General features: G+C 36.0%; 1 protein-coding gene across 7 annotated transcripts in view; it reads right to left on the bottom strand.

Moving 5' to 3' along the window:
- Positions 1 to 19343, bottom strand: part of Cdh12 (cadherin 12) — a 1149544-nt gene that overhangs the window by 954821 nt on the left and 175380 nt on the right. The window contains exon 2 of one of the 7 annotated variants that reach the window (XM_011245344.3): positions 4817 to 4915. The exons of 5 other annotated variants lie outside the window; for them this stretch is intronic. The gene's annotated coding sequence lies outside the window, so the exon portion shown is untranslated. Of the gene's footprint in view, positions 1 to 4816; positions 10084 to 19343 lie in introns of those variants that run through there. One more of the 7 variants, XM_011245343.3, reaches the window with a different exon arrangement.

Raw genomic sequence — 19343 nt, 5'->3', positions numbered from 1 at the left:
TTGGTCCTGTGAAGGTTTGATGCCCCAGAGTAGAGGAATGCTAGGGTGATAAGGCAGTAGTGGGTAGGTGGGTGGGAGAGCACCCTCATAGAAGTAGGGTCAGGGGGAATGGGAGACGGGGTTCACAGAAGGGAAAGGGCATAACATTTGAAATGTAAATAAATAAAATCTCCAATTAAAAAAATGAGAAAGAAAATCCTAAGCCTTCAATCATGCCTACGCAACAAAAACTCTTAAATATAATAATGCCTACCATATACATATATGGAGAATACCAGGATATTCACAGAGCCAAAAAGTTAAGGTTGACAGGGATTACTGAACTATGGACTTGGAATCACAGTCATACAGACGTGACTCTGTGCCTGACTCATTCTCACACTGCATGACTTATAAACATAACTTAGTCATTCCCAATTCTCAGCAATCTAAAGCAAAGCCAATGATAATAAATATTTTATACAGTTATTGTGGAATGTACTCTGTGAATTGCGCAAACATTTCTAAGGCCTCTGAGTGTAAAAGAACTCTTGCTGTTTTATTTTTGTTGTTGTTGTAATTATTGATGACTTTACCCTCTGCTATTACTGTTCATTGTTATTATTACTGTACTGTGTCTTCTTTTTCACAAAAGCAAACAGCTTCTGCCAGGAAAAGCATTATACTGACTATGAGAAGAGAAAAAATGAGGTTAGAGCCATTGGAAAAGTTGCCTGATGACTCAAGTTGAAAAATGCCAGGTTCTAGTGTAAAATCCAAGTGTTTGCCCTTGTTTTCTTGTATGTTTGTTTTTGTTGTTTGTTTGGTTGGTTTGGTTTGGTTATTTATTTCTTTTGTTCTTTTGTTTTGGGTTTTGTTTTTCTTCTTTTGCTGTTTCTTTCATTGTCAATGAATGAACAAGTTTGTAGAAATATCCCTTGTAAATCAGACTTTGAGTATATGGAGTACCATGTTGGCTAGTTCAGAGGTTACCACAAAACACTCTTGGAGAACCACTCAGTGCTCTCTGGATTGCAAACTATAATTGCTCATTTTTCATCCACATATTTTTTATGCACAATCTCTCTTCTTTTGATTGTTTTATGGAAAGGTCTTATCACTGACCCTTAGCCTCCGAAGGCATGAAAAATTTTGTATTCAAATCACATCATTATTCTTTTAGTTAGTATACACTGATTGCAACTTCTCTATTTATAACTATTTGAATATTGCAATATTTAGAAAGAGGGGACTTTAAAGTAATTTATTGAGAACTTAAAAAACATATATTGCAAAACTTTGAAATTAATATTTTTGAAACAATGTAAATACAAACTAATAGGCTGAAAAATATTGGCAAAAACTACCAACTTTTATTTATTTCCTTACTGTTAAATGCCTTGAATTATTTATAAATATAAAAAAAAACTTTAAACTTACAGTTTAAAAGGAAAGGTGCCTTTCAGTAAATATTCTATGACATTCTTGAATATATCAGCACTTAAACAAAATGAATATGCATCTATGTACTTACTAATGTGACATCTATACACAAATGTGTATATATACTAATAAAATGCTAAGCTGATATTTCTATTTTATTATTGAAAGAATACTAATAAAATTGGCATGCGGCTGTAAAATCATTTTTGAACTGTATTTCTTCTCATTCTAGCCAAAGCTGGGCAATCAGACTTGAGTTGTATCTCTGGCTCATATTACCTTAGGTAACTCATAGAAATCATTATGTTTCATTATAAGTGAAGCATGAGTACAAGATCATAATGTGTCACATTGCTTTCGTTGTAGTGGATTTATACAATCATTTTTCAAGGACAGCGCATGTTAATCCAACAAATGTAAGTCTTTGAGGTTTTAAATCAAAGGTTGATTTAATACTTGGTATTGTATAATGAGTACACATCTTCGTCCCCTTTTCAAAATTAAGAAGGGCCTATAAATATAGTTTCACAATCTATCATTAAATATGGGAAACTTTAAAATAATCTCATTATTTTAAAATTTGGAAATATGAATTTTGAGACATGATCCCATCTATCCTTGGTTCTTCAACTTGCTATGTAGCTGAAGATAACCATCACCTCCCTGTCTTTATGATGGTTATTAAACCCAGACCCATTCAAAATAGGCAAACATTCTACAAAGTGAACTCTTACTCTACCCTATAAACTTTATACTTTCTTACGCTAGCTTAAAACTGATTCCTTAGAATTAGGAAGATTAAAAAAAAAAAAAAAACACACTTTCAATCCTAGTTCATGTGTGAAATTTAATGGTGGATGAATTTGAGAGGACACTTTCCTTTTGCTTGCTGTGTGTCAAAGCAAAATATCCAGTCGTACTATACACTGTACACTGTATAATGATATGAGATCCTTTATGACCAAGTATGGAATCACCTTGAGTTCCTGAAATGAATCATTCTATGAATGTAAAGGACAGGTTTTGAGTATAGGTCCCACCTACAATGGTTTATGCAGTGGATTAGGACTTATTCCAAGATCAATTGAATTCAGCTATTAAAATACCAGTATCTTTACAATGTCGACTGCTTAATCACAAAGAATCTTTAGGGTTGAGGAATTTTAATTCAGCAAAATGACTGCTCTTGCAAGGGATCTCACAAGGAAATTCTAGATCTGTTGAATACATCTGGAATGATGCACCTTTAATCCCTCTGGCTGGAATACACACCATTAGTCCCAAGCTTTGAAGGTAAAGTAGAATGAAGCAGATGTGCTTGAAAGTGATGTCTAATTGAAGGGCAGACAAAGACACTAAGCAGAGAAAGATCTGACAGAGTGAGTCAGCAAATGGACACACCCAACTCTAATGAGAAAAGACAGGAAAGAAAAGTGACTTAGGAGAGCAGTTTAGAGACAGAGAGAGGGAGAGGGAGAGGGAGAAGGGAGAGGGAGAAGAGAGAAAGGGAGAAGAGAGGGAGGGAGGGAGGGAGGGAGGGAGGGAGGGAGGGAGGGAGGGAGGGAGGGAGGGAGGGAGGGAGGAAGAACTGATTTATAGAGATAGGTTGCAGAGAGAACAAACTAGACATACATAAAGACAGAACAAGCCAGAGAATAAAAGACTAGAACAGATTGCCAGAGTTCGTTTGAGGCAAAGCAGAGAACTTTCAGTCAGAAGTTGAGAGAAGTCAGTTTGAATCAGTCATCTGTGAGAGGGAGTTAAGACAGAACAGTATAGTGGAACCACAGTTTGGAATTCAGAAAGAAGAGCTAAAAAGGGTCAGCTATTTTGGTAAACTTCCAGGATGGCAATTGAAACTGGCAAATAAAACTTATATTTACATTTCAGATATCAGAATGTCAGAATATCTTTCGTATCACAACAGCATATTAAGCTTGATACTTGCTAACTGGAAAAAAAAAAAGTAAAACTTTTACAATTTGAACAAAACTTTTCTTAAAAATTAAGCCAGTATTCCTTTTGTAATGCTTGCATCCTGCATCTCACTGAAAGGCAAAAAATGTAGCAAACACTATAAATACCCCTAGGATGAACTGTAGACACAGTGAACAGTTTATTCTGAATGTTAAGGAGGGATCTTGAGCCTTCATAGCTTCACACAATTCAAACCTCCTAGGTATCAATTATGTTTCTAAGCCATTTGCAGGGTTAGCTCTCAAAATATATTTGCCTGTCTGTCTACTGTAGAACCATTTCTGTTTGAAACAATTTTGTGTGAAGTTCCACTTTTTAATACTTCAAGATTTCCAGGAATATTACTTCAGGTTTCAGAGATGTTTTTACACTTGGTGAGCAGAAGAATAAAGTTCCTTATAGAAGCATTCCATTCATCAGTATAGTACACCCCTAGGAAGAAAACTACTATAACCAGATTGTCAATCTTCATATCAGTTAGTAATTTAACAGTATTGAAACTGACTTAACTAGAGTCTACTTTTACTTTCCAACCCAAGACCTTCCACAGACACAATCAGTAAACATGGCAATTTCTTATAAAATTGCCACTGCATAACTAACACCTACTTTCTTTCTTTTTTTCCCTAACATTTCCAAACTGTAATGAATTTTTTATTATCTCTCATTTAATTCCATGTAGGTTTATTCTTGCTGATAACATGATCTATTGTTCTCTGAGCCATGGTGAGATTGCCATTTCTTAAACCGGGAGTACTTATTGGAAATTAAACTTCTACTAATGTATTATAATTATTACTTGAGGGTAATTTGCTGCTCCAGCAGGGAGCCACAGCCAATGTAAGGCAACATTTCTACCAGGGAGCTGTTAATATTTCTTCTACGCTCAAATCCCACATAATGGATCTTGCCTAAGGCTGATTAATGATTTCAGACTCAGAACAGTGATTTGTAGCTAAATCAGTCCTCACTGGAAAAGATTCAGAGTTATTTCAGTCAATACTGTTAAATAAGTGTAAATGGTAACTCCAGTTAACACACATGTAATGGAGTAGGTAAGAAAGAGCAGCAATAAAGGCAAGTAAATAACGATAATCCCTCTGTCCTCGCATTTCATTTACACTTACAGCAGATACCAGGAAGAAACATACTGCAGTGTCATCAAACCCACAGAATTGCTTTAGTGAAATACATTTTTGTCTGCATTGAAAAAGCAATTTCCCAAACAAGTAAAAGCAAATTGAACTAACTGTCTGAAATAAATCAGGATTTTTCTCTTCCTTCTTTACTTTATATCACCTTCCTTGCTGAGGATGAAATTGTATGAATATCTCAGAAGACAACTTGTACAGATCAGATCTCAAGAGGGAAAAGGGTTTAATTTAGAATGTCCTACAAGCATGCAGAGACACCCTACCTTGTACATGCTGCCTAAGCCCCAGAGATTTCGTCTGCTCCAACTCATAGGAAGCAAGGATATTACAAGAGTAACCTTGAATTCACTTTGCCTTGAGATCTACATGAGAGATGTAAAAAAAATTACTGCCCTACAGTCACTTAACTAAATTCTTTGTTAATGTAAAGTCAATATCAATAAAAGCACAGCTGTAAAACTGCAGTTAAGAATGAACCTATGTGCCTTAATGAGCATCTTTCAACATGAACTTCACTTATTACCCAGCCCCCTACTGTCCCATTGATGTCTCAAATTCTAATATGCATTCTCTGTGTGGAAACTCCAGATTTTGACTAGAAAAATTAAGTAATAAGCAGTATCCAAATAAAAGTACAAAACAAAGATAATATGTTAAATAAAACCCAAGAGACAAATTGTCCCCATTATGAGCAATGCCATTAGAATAACTGGTGAAGAGAGAATGAGAACTGTTGTTGATATTTTCACTGTCTCACACAATCACCAGGAAAACTTAACACACTAGCATTATATTTTCTTGTGTTCTCATGTGCCCAGAAGAACATGAACTAAAGAAGTCTTTGTAAGGATTGAAAGGATTGAAACAACAACAACAAAAAAGTTCCTAAAGAATTTTTTCAATATTTCTAATATTCAAAAAAGTGCTATAGAAACAAGCGTTACTCTTTTACAAACTAAGTTTTATTTCTATGCAAGACTCCATGGTCTTCAGAGATACACACACTGTCAGTCAATCGATTTCATTCGTTAATTAGGATCTATAAGCAAGAACATCTTAACCTTCAGTCGAATCAATAAAGGTTCTAAATAGGTAATATGTGCCACTTTCTTTAATAGATTTTGAAAGTAAAGGGAAATTTTTCTTCAAACTTCTCTAAATATACTTCATTGTGTTTGTTTGAAATCAACCTACTTATATTCTTTGTAGTCACAGACCCTCAGAATTTTTTTTTAATACAACTTTTTCAGGTATGATTCCCTTACTAGCTCTTTTACTCATTAATATGTTCTTCTGGCTAGTTTTGTGTAAACTTGGCATAAGCTATCGTCATCTGATAGGAAGGAACCTCAATTGAGAATATATTTCGGTAGGAAAGAGCTGTAGGCAGTCCAGTTGTAGAGCATTTTCTTAATTAGTGTCTGATATATGAGATCCCAGCACATTGAGGATGGTGCTACCCTCAGCTGTTCATTCTAGGTGATATGAGGTATAAACTTGACTGAGCTATAAGGAACAAGCCCCTAAGAAACATTTCTCCCTGGTGTCTGCATTAGCTCCTACATTCATATTTCTTATCAGTTAGAGTTCCAGCCTTGGCTGCCTTCAGTGAAATATGACACAGAATATATAAGCCAAATAAACCCTTTCCACCACATGTTGATTTTGATCACATTGTTTAAACAGAGCAATAGCAAACCTAACTGTGATACTCGTACAATTATTCAATTATGACATACTTACAATTAGGGAACCATTTTTACAGTCCAATTTTAGAACATTACATCACCCTGACTCATACCTATACTTCTAAGAAACAAAATCTCTCTTACCAGGGGCTAGACATTCTTTAATGTAATTTTGCCACATGTTTTGGCAACTTAAACTATTCTGGACATTTCATAAACACAGAATCACATAATATGTAGTCTTATGTGACAAGTTGTTTCATATGGCATGGCTTTAAGTGATATTTATGTAACACATGCATAGATGGTTCATTCATTTTTATTGGTAAGGAAAGATTCAGTTTTATGTATATAACAAATTATGTCCTGATGTTCATCACTTGGAAGACGATGAGTGTGGGGTCCATTTTTCTCTATCATGAATAATGAACTTATGAGCATTTATATTGTTTTTTTTTAATTAACATATTGAGGGGTTTTGAAAATGCTTGGCCCAAGAACTGTCAGTATTAGAATGTGAGGCCTTATTGGAGGAAGTGTGTTACTGTGGTAGGTGGACCTTGAGACGCTCTTCCAGGCTGGCTGAAAGTCAGTCTGCTCTCAGCCTCTTTTGGATGAAGATGTATTGAATAATGTAGCATATTGTTTTTCAAAAGATGTAGTGTGTATGTGTGTATATGCATGTGGGTCTGTCTGTGTCTGTCTGTCTGTCTGTCTGTCTGTCTCTCTCTCTCTCTCTGTGTGTGTGTGTGTGTGTGTTTGTGTGTGTGTGTGTGTGTGTGTGTATACAGACATCTGCAGAAGGCTAAGGTGTCATTTTCCTTCTGGAAATACAGACAATTGTAGAGTTGTCCAACATGGGTAAAGGAAAGTGAAATCAGGTCTTCAGCATGAGAAGTTCATGCTCTTAAAAGCTTCCAACATAATACTATGCTAATATAAACATTCATGGCCTGAATTCATTCATTACCTGGCTCACGAGGTAGTATATATAACTAAAAAATCAAAACTGAGGGTTGAAAAAATGGCTCAGGTGTTAAAAACACTGGTTAGTCTTTCAGATAACTCTATTCCAATAGCATGCATTTTTATGAGGTCTTACACTATCTACAAATATACGTACAAAGGGTCCAACTACTTCTTCTGGTTTCATGGTCTGAAACCCTCACACCCTTTTCATTCTTAGATAATATTCCTTGAAATTGCAGTTTTTCAACCTGGGAAAGTTCATGAAAATAGTAAGTATGGGGGAATTTATAGTTAAGACCCATGCTCTGCCTTTGCAAATTGCCAGATATGAGACCTTAATTTGACAACTTTTGCTTAGTTAACTACGTGAAATTAATATGGAGCTCTAAGTAGATAATGTGAATGAAACCAGTGTTTTCCAGACTGTTGGTCATGACCATCAGAAAATACAGAATTCAGATAGCCTTAGGAACTGAAACACTTCTCAGTAGCAAAAATACTGTTATGAAAAAAACAACGAAAACACATATATGGTTGCAGGGTCACTACAACATGAGAAAATGTATTAAACTTTCACAGCATTAAGAAGTTTGAGAACCCTTGCAAAAAACAAAATGGTAGAACTGGATATGGTTTTACGATTTAAAGCTCAAGAAAAGAACGATTACAAGCTAGCACCAACGTAAGACAAAAGCTGGGGGGATTTAGAAGTAAACAGTTGTTTTGAGGATAGGGAGAAAACTTGGTCAATAACACTTTTCTTTTAGTCTTCAGAACCTGAGTTTGATCTCCAGAACTCATGTCAAAATCCAAGTGTGCTGGTACTTACAACACCAAAGAGGCAAAGGCAGGTACATCTATGGGCTCACTGGCCCCCAAACACACATAAAGCAGATGGCTGCTGGGTCTGCATTCATTCAGAGATGATGCACCTAACCCTCAAGAGACTGGAAGCCCCAGGGAGTTTAGAGGTCAGGTGAGGTAGGGAGGAGGTATGGGATATGGAGCAGTCTGAGGGTGGATGTGGGGTGGCAGGGAATGGAATATGGAATGTGTAAAAAGTAAAATAAAACAGAATAAAAAGTAATTATATAAAAATTTTAAAAATCAATAAAATTTATAAAAGGAAAAACAATGTGAGCTATCTTGCCTCATACACTTGAGGTTGTCCTCTGGCCTTCAAAGAACATAAATAGATATGAATACACACACACAGACACACACACACACAGACACACACACACACATACACAAGCCCACACACAAATATACACATGTGCTTCATCACTCACAAATATTTACCCCAAATTTTTTTTTGACATAAAAAGAGTTGTACTTTTAACATATGTAAAATATCCTAATGAAGTGTGTCAAGGTAACAGCACAAAAAATGAAAAAAAATGTAGAATTATATGTATATTTTATTATTCCTACCACTTTCAAACAAAATAATAGAAACTGATTTCAGGTAGAAACCCTGCTCAGCAACATGAGTCCCTGCTGTGCAGCTTTTTTCGACCTTTGATCGATGGATAGTGGATCCTACTGTGATGGAACATTTATATTATCCTCCAGTCTCAGAACCACCAACACCATCTGGCAGCCTGAGTGAGTTTTTCTCATCCTCACAAGTCAGAGGAGAGTGTTAATTGTCTTGCTGCTTTCTAGAACAGCAAATGAAAGAAACACTTTCTTCTTTTCCTGCATGAAAAAAAAACAAGAGAGTATCAGAAATGATAGCCTGTCATACAACTTTATATAAATCTGTAAAGTACAGAGTAAACATTAATATCAAAGGGAGAAGACCCTACATTGCTATTAGAAGCTCTTATTTTTAAGCTGCTTTCTCTTGGGGTGGAAAGGAGGAAGAACTGAACTGAGAATCTCACTCTTGAATTAATTAAAGGGATGGTGTTTGAATAATAACAAAACTGTCAATTAATGTTTATTTACTTTTGAACAGGTGTTAAGTGATTGATTTCAAAGTGGGATACTTCAGACTGCTTTGTAATTATTGCTGAGAATCATTCACATCTTAAACTAAAACGGGAAGTGCCGAGAAAGGGAGAAGTTATTTTAAAAATGAGTTTTAAAGACTCATGAATGTATATGTATCAACACCATAGATAGATTTGTTAGAACATTCAAAAAAGTGTGAGGGGTACATATCTTACCACTATCATATTTGTCATTAGCTAAGGAAACTTGCAAAATGTCCTGTCTTAGGAAATTCAGGTCTACAGAGATCCTGATATTTTTCCACTACAAAGAAATGCAGTATTTGGGTAAGATGTGTGGCTGGAAGCCCTGGTTTTAAGTATTCTTTTCTAACAGCAGAAACGTGTGTGCAACCTACTATTGACCTTATGGCAAAAATAGTATTGTTAGGTCCCTATTTAAGAAAGCATAGAATCCCTGTTATCATGAGGCAGAGACAGATTCAAGTCTAGCCTGGTCTACAGAATGAGGTGCAGGACATCCAGAGTTAGACAGAAAAACATTGCCCTGAAAAAAAAAGTAATTAGAAGAAAGAAAAAAATATATGTTTTAAACATGGAGTATTTAGACTCTATCTGTGTAGCCATTACTAATGCCATGATTGAATTTTGTCTTCAAAACCAAATTTATAAAAAGTGGTATAGATTTTCTTCTATAAAGTAGAAATAAATTAAAAGACTGTAGCTAATAATTCGATCTTATTGCATTTGTTTGTTTCTGCCAATAGTATGATTTTTAACAAAATAAGTTTGAAGTTTCTTGAATAATAAAGACAGAAAAAGCGAATAAATTTTAGCCAATAATCCTAATATGATTCCAATTTATTTTCAAATATTTAGTTTAATTTGAATACACACACACACATACACACACACACACACACACACACACACACACACAGAGAGAGAGAGAGAGAGAGAGAGAGAGAGAGGCACACACAGGTACACAAAATTCCTTAGTAAGAAGCTAAAAAAAATTATAAATCTATTTTAATATTGGATATTTTATTTATTCACATTTCAAGTGTTATCTGCTTTCCAGATTTCCCACCCAGAAACCCCTTCCTCCTGCCTCTGTGAGGGTGTGTGCCCACCCACCCATCCATCGCCCCTCCCTGCCTTTCATTCCCCTAGATTGGGCCATCTAGCCTTCATGGGACCAAGGGCCTCTTCTCCCATTGATCCCCCACGAGTCCATCCTCTACTACATATATGGCTGGAGCTATGGGTTCCTCCACGTGTACTCCTTGGTTGGTGGTTTAGTCCATGGGAGCCCTTGGGGGTCTGGTTGGTTGTTATTGTTGTTCCTCCTTTGGGGTTGCAAATCCCTTCAGCTCCTTCAGTCCTTTCTCTAACTTTTCACTTGGAGACCTTGTGATAAGTTCAATGTTTGGCTGTGACCATGTTAGGACATAGAGTTTGAAACAACAACAACAACAACAAACAAAACAAAACAAAACAAAACAAACAAAAAACTCAAAACTCGAATCTAGGTTTCTGGGACAGTCACTCATATTTAGTTCTAGAGTAAACTGTCTCCTCTCTTAATCTGGATGAGGTGCAAGTTGTAAATCTTGTATCCCAGCTGAAGTGTGAGAGTAGAAAAATCACCAGAAAAACAAAGGAAAGTGAGTTTCTCTTCCTGGAGATGCATAGCTTGTGCTTTTAAAGCTACATTGAATTGTCATGAGATTTTATTTCTTCTTCCTCAGGGAAATGTTTGTATAAAACTTCTTTGTAATACAACAAGGTCATGAATATTTAAATCCATTGCCACATATGTATGTAAACATACAACATTTAAATGCAAGTACAAAACAATACAGGATTTCCTAGTAATGCCAATAAAAAGTAGGTGGTCATTCAATTTAATTTCTCTTCAGCCCACACCTGTAGCTTGCTGTCGCTATCCTTTCCAACAGGATACAGTGGGATGTCTCCTTTTAAACATTTCCAGAAGAGCTTTGCCAGCAGTGATGATTTCCTATGCTGAAAACTATTAGAATATGCAATTGGGAGATTTATTTTGTGTATTAATCTTACATTTTAAACTTTCCTTGTAATGACTTGCTTGAGGCTCAAGACAACAGAGGGGCACAAACCCTTCCTTGAAGAAGTCCTGCCCTTCAGGCCTCAGCCTGTTAGTAAACACCTTCAGCCATGTTTAGACTGCTCCCAGCAGAAGTCATTTCCAATCTTTTGTGATTCAGTCTTTCCTTACAGGCATCTTTCTGCCTAAGCCTTAAGAGCCCCAGGCATTAACTGTCATCCTTTTCTTGAGAAGTTGCACAATTTGCCATCCATTAGAATTTGTCACTATGTGTTAACAATAACGCTGGGATGCTGGTGAGAGGCTTGGGAAGGGATGAGAGTGGGAAGAGCTGCACTTCTTTTACTTCACTTTCTCACACACAGTAATTAAACGTCCACTCAATAGTTTCTCAACTAATTGTCTCCATGGCTTTCTCACTCTGTAGACCCCTTTGTGATGTTTTCATTTTTCTTTTGCTCAATGTTCAACTTTAGAGATAAAATACAGGGTACAATGCTGTATGGCCAGTAATCTGGCCAGTGGATAAAACAGAGCTAGAAGTCATGGGAAATACTTTAAGACAAACGTCTCATGGTAGGGAAATCTAGAAAGATGTACCAATACCAGCTAGTATTTCGGTACTTTACTCTACATTACCATATTTGTTATTATACCCACAACTTTAAAAGATAAATATTGAACCAGGAAACATCTAGTTTGTTGAGAAGATCTAAGAAGATAGAGTTTATGATGCCAACTTTTCTATTAAGGAAAAAATAAACACTTGAAGGATGAGATGATTCTGAATCTCTTTGTTGTTGCTTCTAGGCCTGGATGATGATGAAAACTGTATAGTATCAACAGTCTTTACTGTCCTCTTCAACACATCACAACTTTAGAGGCAATTCTACCAATTATTTTTCAGGTAAGTTTGATCATATTTTCTAGTCATTCAACACACAGCTTGGTTTCTAACTCTTCCAAAAATGCTCATAAAACAGAATGAAATTCATATACCATGACTCCAGGAACCTGGGAAGCATGGGTCCTTATTCCTTTTCTCTTATGATATTTTATCTGTACTTTTATTTATTGAAACCGATCAAGCAAGACTGATTATAAATAGATATATGTTCATTTTTTCTCTACCATAAAGAATGAGTCTTAATTTTTTTGATCCTCATACTTCCAACTCTCTTCCTTTCTTTCCCTTTATTTTCTTTGTGTTGCTATACTTTTTCTTCTCTCAAAAATCTCTAACACACAAACACAAAAACACATATGTATGTGTGTATGTATGAGGGGATATATATATATATATATATATATATATATATATATATATATATATATATCACATACACCATCACTTCTAGAAATCAGTATCTGTGATACTTTTAATGGCATATTTTGTAGTAATCACATCCTTTAATAATTCTATGATTGACATAGACGCAAATATCTAGACCATTAGCCATACACGCAACGGCCTTGCTTTTTTCATCTATATTAATTTCTTGAATTATTATCAGGTTTTAGTAAATTTTACTGACTATGCATATATGGGCTTTTATAAATAAATACATCTGGGCTTTTTAACAAATATCTGCATTTATGCATTCATCAAGAGGGTGTGAGCTATGTGATAATTGATTACACATAAAATGAGTCTACCTACAGTAATCAGGGAAGATTGCCATAACAGAAATAACCTTACGTTCAAATTTACAACAGAACTATTTCCTACCCCTACTCTTAGAGCAACAAAGTCTAGGACTTTTGAGGAATTTTGAGGAAGTCTCTCTTCATGAATACTTATGAATGTATTTTTGATGTTTCCTCATATTAAATCTTTGATGTCATACTCAATCTTTGAAGTCATTTTCTTTATTTACAATCACTGATCCTACATGATTATGAATCTATCCTTTTGATCAAAGTTCCCTTTAAACACTGTTAGATACAATGAATATTAGGGCTTCATGATGTAAAAATTACAGAGGCACAGTTTGAAACTTAATCTCAGTGATTCTCCAAAGCATCAGAGGAGTTTCTAAAGGTGAATAGTTGAGTATATAAAAAGGTTGATTCTGTGGATAGATGCATGCTTTAGCTCAGAAACAGCACAGGCTTGGTTTCCTGCAGGATCTCTGCATAAAAAGCGCCATTCACCTGAAAACTACTCTTTTCTGTATCTTAACAATCGAAGACCTTACAGAAACATGGTCTGATATCAACTGACACTTTCTTCGTGGTGTACTACAAGAATTTCTTTTTAAAAATTTAGGTATTTATTTCATTTACATTGCTATCCCAAAAATCCCCCACACGCTCCCCCTCCCACTACCCTACCCACTCACTCCCACTTCTTGGCCCTGTCATTCCCCTGTACTGAGGCATATAAAGTTTGCACAACCAATGGGCCTCTCTTTCCAGTGATGGCCGAATAGGCCATCTTCTGATAAATATGCAGCTAGAGACACAAGCTCTGGGGGGTACTGGTTAGTTCATATTGTTATTCCACCTATAGGGTTGCAGATCCCTTTAGCTCCTTGGGTACTTTCTCTAGCTCCTCCATTGGGGGCCCTGTGATGCATCCAATAGCTGACTGTGAGCATCCACTTCTGTGTTTGTTAGGCCCTGGTGGCATATTCTCACAAGAGACAGCTATATCAGGGTCCTTTCAGCAAAATCTTGCTAGTGTATGCAATGGTGTCAGCGTTTGGAAGCTGATTATGGGATGGATCCATGGATATGGCAATCACTAGATGATCCATCCTTTCGTCACAGCTCCAAACTTTGTCTCTGTAACTCCTTCCATGGGTGTTTTGTTCCCAATTCTAAGAAGGGGCAAAGTGTCCACACTTTGGTCTTCGTTCTTCTTGAGTTTCATATGTTTCGCAAATTGTATCTTATATCTTGGGTATTCTAAGTTTCTGGGCTAATATCCACTTATCAGTGAGTACATATTGTGTGAGTTCTTTTGTGATTGGGTTACCTCACTCAGGATGATGCCCTCCAGGTCCATCCATTTGCCTAGGAATTTCATAAATTCATTCTTTTTAACAGCTGAGTAGTACTCCATTGTGTAAATGTACCACATTTTCTATGTAACCTTCCGTGTCACTCTAACCACAAACTAAAAATTCAAAATTTAGGTTAGTGAAATGATTATTTTTAAATTATTTCAATTCATATAACAGGATAACTAGATTCTTTTTCTGTGAAAGTTTTGTGCATTTGATTTGAGTGGCAAGAGTTTTCGGTATAGACCTATTAACTATTTCAACAGAAATGAAACTCTTGCCAATCCAAACTCAAAATTATATGGACAATGTTCAACAAAAATAATATTTGATAGCTGCTATACAGCTTTCATATGACATTTTAATAATGTTGAAATATACCCCAAAGTATTTACTGGTGAAAAGGAGGAGGAACATATTTAGAACTTATTCTAGTTCTAAGAAAGCAGCATCTAAACAATGGCTATATGATTACATGAAAATGAATATTAAATTTATAGGTTGAATATTTATGAACAATATTTGTCTTATTATTTTGATTTATCTTTCCAAATTTTTCATATAATCTTCATTCGTACCCAGAAAATAAACTAATTCATTAATTAAGTATGTACCTAAATTTTTGTTTTATTTTTTTCTTTATTCATTTGAATGATCACTGTTCCTAGGGAGTGACCCACCCGCCCACCACTCTCATATGTTAGAAGAATAACAATCATTTGATTATTCTCAATGCTATTTGCCTCACAATATGCATGACCTGCAACAAGGCACAATTTATAAATTTGGATAGTAGATGAATGAAAGCAAACTGGCATTATTTCTGCCATACAAATGCAATCATTGTAAAATATAGCACACATTTAAGGAAAACAGGTTTTGAAATTCAAAAAAATGGAAAATATTTATTAATTCATGTCAACTCTAATCTTAAGCTTTCTTTAACTAAAATGCTGTGGAGTATGTTATTAATCTTGTTAATAAAAAAGGCATATGATAGGTGGCAGACATTTTAAAGAACACAGTGCCCTGATTTTCTCAAAAACTGATAAATTTAATCACAATTGTAGTAAATCTTACGCTTATGTTGAAAACAGGAAAAAATTCGTGATTACTAGAGTAATTGCTCAAGGATTGTGCTTTAAATAAAGCTAGTGCGTGGTCCATAAAGTTATTAGAATTTTTGGGTAGCTCATTCAGAGAGCATGGGAGAAAGTAAGGAGTACTTAGACAGCTAGAGAATTACTACAACGTTCTCATGGCTTTGTGTTTAGTTTGATGTAAAAGAACATTACTAGTTGGCTTTGACGGATATTTCTTTACATCTTCTTGAACACAAACCCACATACTATCAAATTCCTAAAGAAACCTTTCACTCAAGCAAGACTGGAGTCATTATCATTAAATAAAAGTTCTTAGGAGTTGAAGGGGTTTGCAGCCCTATAGGAGGAACAACAATATGAACTAACATGTACCTCCAGAGCTCCCACGGCCTAAACCACCAATCAAAGAAAACACATGGTGGGGCTCATGACTCTAGCTTCATATGTAGCAGCCTAGTCGGTCATCAATGAGAGGAGAGGCCATTGGTCCTGTGAAGGCTCTATGCCCCAGTATAGGGGAATGCCAGGGCCAGGAAGCAGGAGTGGGTGGGTTGGTGAGGAGAGGGAGGAGGAAGGAGGAGAGGGGTTTCAGAGGGGAAACTAGGAAAGGGGATAACATTTGAAATGTAAATAAGAAAATATTTAATAAAACAATTAAAAAAGGTCTCAACTATGAGGATTTCCCCCAAATATCAAAGCACAGACTTGTGAGTTACATTCACATATTTTTAAATCGAATTGCTATTGTACATATTAAATTTTAAAATGTGAGTGACTTATTTAGCTAGTTATGTAGTGCTGTGGATGGCATTGGATCTTACTGAGGTCAGAGTAAAAGTCTGAGAACCACTTTCAGGAGTTGTTTTCTCTTTCTACCACGTAGGGTCAAGGTATCTATCTACCTCAGGTCATCCAGCCTCGTAACTAGCACCACTGCATACGGATCGATACCTGAGCTCCTAGAGCTTAAGTTTTAGTGACTTTTTAATGTCCTGAAAACGAAATTTACATTTTTGATCATGGAGAATTACTACAAAGCTTGTTTTGGTCATCTTTCTGAACATTTCCACCCTATTGCCAGCTTCCCTTGGAAGGAAAAGAGTCAATCACTAAGAACTTCTATAGAGTTCTACTCTCTATTACATCCAATTATTGCTCTTTTCTTTCCTCTTTGATATAGCCTGGAAAGAACAGCATACTTGTGATTTTATGCCCCAGGTTCCCCATGTCCTTTCACTCACAGCCTGTAAATTGCCCTCAGAAGATTTGTCCCCCATCTACCATTTACCTTACATTTTAAGAGCTTTCATAGGACTCCATGATATCCTCAATAAAAGCTGGACAAATGCTGCAAATGTTACAGGTTGATGGGTTAATGGGACATTTTTGTCAGGGAACTATTGGGCAAAGCTGTGTTCAAACATTTCCTAAAATCCCTGCTGTAGTATTCTTTATTGCATTACTAACATTTGATGAATCAGGAATTCACTACATTTTCATTGTGGAAAATTCTTAGAAAAAAAACCAAGCATTTTATATTTATGATGTGCACTGGATGGATACCAGTGTCCATAGAGTATCTTAGTGGAGGTTATTGTTCATAATAACATCTATCGTAGGATTGCTGTAATGACCAAGTGTGTTATTATTAGGCCGATGCTTCATATACACTCAAAACAATTCATTAGTCATCCTATGTCTAGTCTCTGATGAAAGAGGCATGGGTCCTTTTCTTATGCAGAAGGAAACAAACAAACAAACAAACAAACCTGAGATACACTAGCAATTCTAAGACCATTTAGTAAGGATGCCCTCACACTGCTTCTCTTGTATTTTACCTTTGGAATTCAAAAAAAAAAAAAAATTTCCCAAGACTCTGTAAATAGCAAAGTGTGAAGGAGTTCAAGCCCCTCATATAAAATGGTCAGTATTTTTGTTCAAGTTATTTGCATTTTCCAATACAATTTGAGCAATCTTTAAACTATGATAGTCCCAGAGGCCATTGGCATAAGAGGAAAGTAAGAGGAAAGTAGAGTCTCTTTTGAGGGTCCCAGTCTCACTAATAAAACAATAAGAAAGTATACACACAGATGTGCAAGCTCAATTTAAAAAAAAAAAAACAATGTCTGGCAAAATCATACATGTTATAGCAGTAGTACAATGTACAGCACAAAGCAACAAACCATGTTGTTTAAAATGCCATAGCCTGTGTCTGAAACCAAGTAGAAGTATACAATAAGTATACAGTTAGATCCTGCTAACTGTAAGGTGCAACGAAGCAACTTTTGCAGTGGTATTGATGACTGCAGACTCCCAGTTGAAAAAAAGAGTCATAGAAGTCTTCCATAACACCCCTAGCAGCATTCCACCCTACCCTCCAAAAGTAACAGCCTAGACAAGAAACCATCAAAGAGAACTCTTAAAAATTGTGATCTGGATGCTGAATAGTAACTCTTTACAGTTGATGTCTTCTGTCAAGATATGGAAAAGATCAGTTTGCTTTTAGGAGCTAGTCAGTAGGAGTTGGACCATGCTTTGGTGAGTATATGGGCAACACAAATTAGGTCTTGTTGTTGTTGTTGTTGTTGTTGTTGTTGTTGTTGTTGTTGTTGTTCTTCTTCTTCTTCTTCTTCTTCTTCTTCTTCTTCTTCTTCTTCTTCTTCTTCTTCTTCTTCTTCTTCTTCTTCTTCCTTTTCTTCTTCCTTTTCGTCTTCTTCTTTGTGTGTGTTTTGGGGGTGGTGGCAGGGGTGGAGATGTCACAAGGGATGGAGGATACTGGAGGGATGGAGTCCTGTAAGGGGACTGGAAAGTGAGTGTGATCAGAGGACCTGATGTAAAATTACCAAATAATAAATAAAAATATTATCTACTGTAATAAGCAAATTCCATTCGCTCAAGAATATTTCTCTAATGATTGCTTCTCTACTAATGGAGTTTGCTTATTACACTAGAATCAACTGATTCTGGGAAAATAATACTAACCAACCAACCAACCATATTTGAACCTTTATTTTTTTAAGAGATGAGATATTTTTATTGCTCAACTACTTTTTAATGCAATGCCTTCCTTTTTTCTTTAAATCAGTGCATCAGTGAGTATTACAATGAGTAGCAGATCAACAAATCTCTCTTCTCTTCCCCCATCATGTCAACTATAATGATTATTGTAGCATGTAAAAATGTAATAACCTCATTTATTTCAAAAGAGATTAAGCAGATAGGGAAAAAAAAAACTATTTTACTATATACTGCACATGACTTCAAAAACGATTGGATAGATTTGAGTTATCCCATAATCAGCTTCCAAATGCTGATACCATTGCATACACTAGCAAGATTTTGCTGAAAGGACCCAGATATAGCTCTCTCTTGTGAGACTATGCCGGGGCCTAGCAAACACAGAAGTGGATGCTCACAGTCAGCTAATGGATGGGTCAAACGGCCCCCAATGGAGGAGCTAGAGAAAGTACCCAAGGAGCTAAAGGGAACTGCAACCCTATAGGTGGAACAACATTATGAACTAACCAGTACCCGGGAGCTCTTGTCTTTAGCTGCATATGTATCAAAAGATGGCCTATTCGGCCATCACTGCAAAGAGAGGCCCATTGGACTTCCAAACTTTGTATGCCCCAGTACAGGGGAAAGCCAGGGCCAAAAAGGGGGAGTGGGTGGGTAGGGGATTGGGGGGGGTGGGTATGGGGGACCTTTGGGATAGCATTGAAAATGTAAACGAGAAAAATACCTAATAGAAAAAAATATATATATATAAAGAAATATTTAGTATTGCTGTTGAACAAAATTCAGTTTTTGTGATTTTTATTACACTCAGTTTTATTACAGTCAGTTTCAGTGATTTTTATTACATTATGTGTATATGATCAAAATGAAATGTAACGAACATAATGAAGTTGGACTCTCATTCTGGTGAGACCCTTAGTCCTAGAAATCATGTTCCCCTCACATTGGCATCTTTTG

The sequence above is a fragment of the Mus musculus genome, chromosome 15, assembly GCF_000001635.26.
Source record: "Mus musculus strain C57BL/6J chromosome 15, GRCm38.p6 C57BL/6J".
NCBI classification, from domain to species: Eukaryota; Metazoa; Chordata; class Mammalia; order Rodentia; family Muridae; genus Mus; species Mus musculus.
This window is presented reverse-complemented; position numbering and strand designations above follow the sequence as displayed.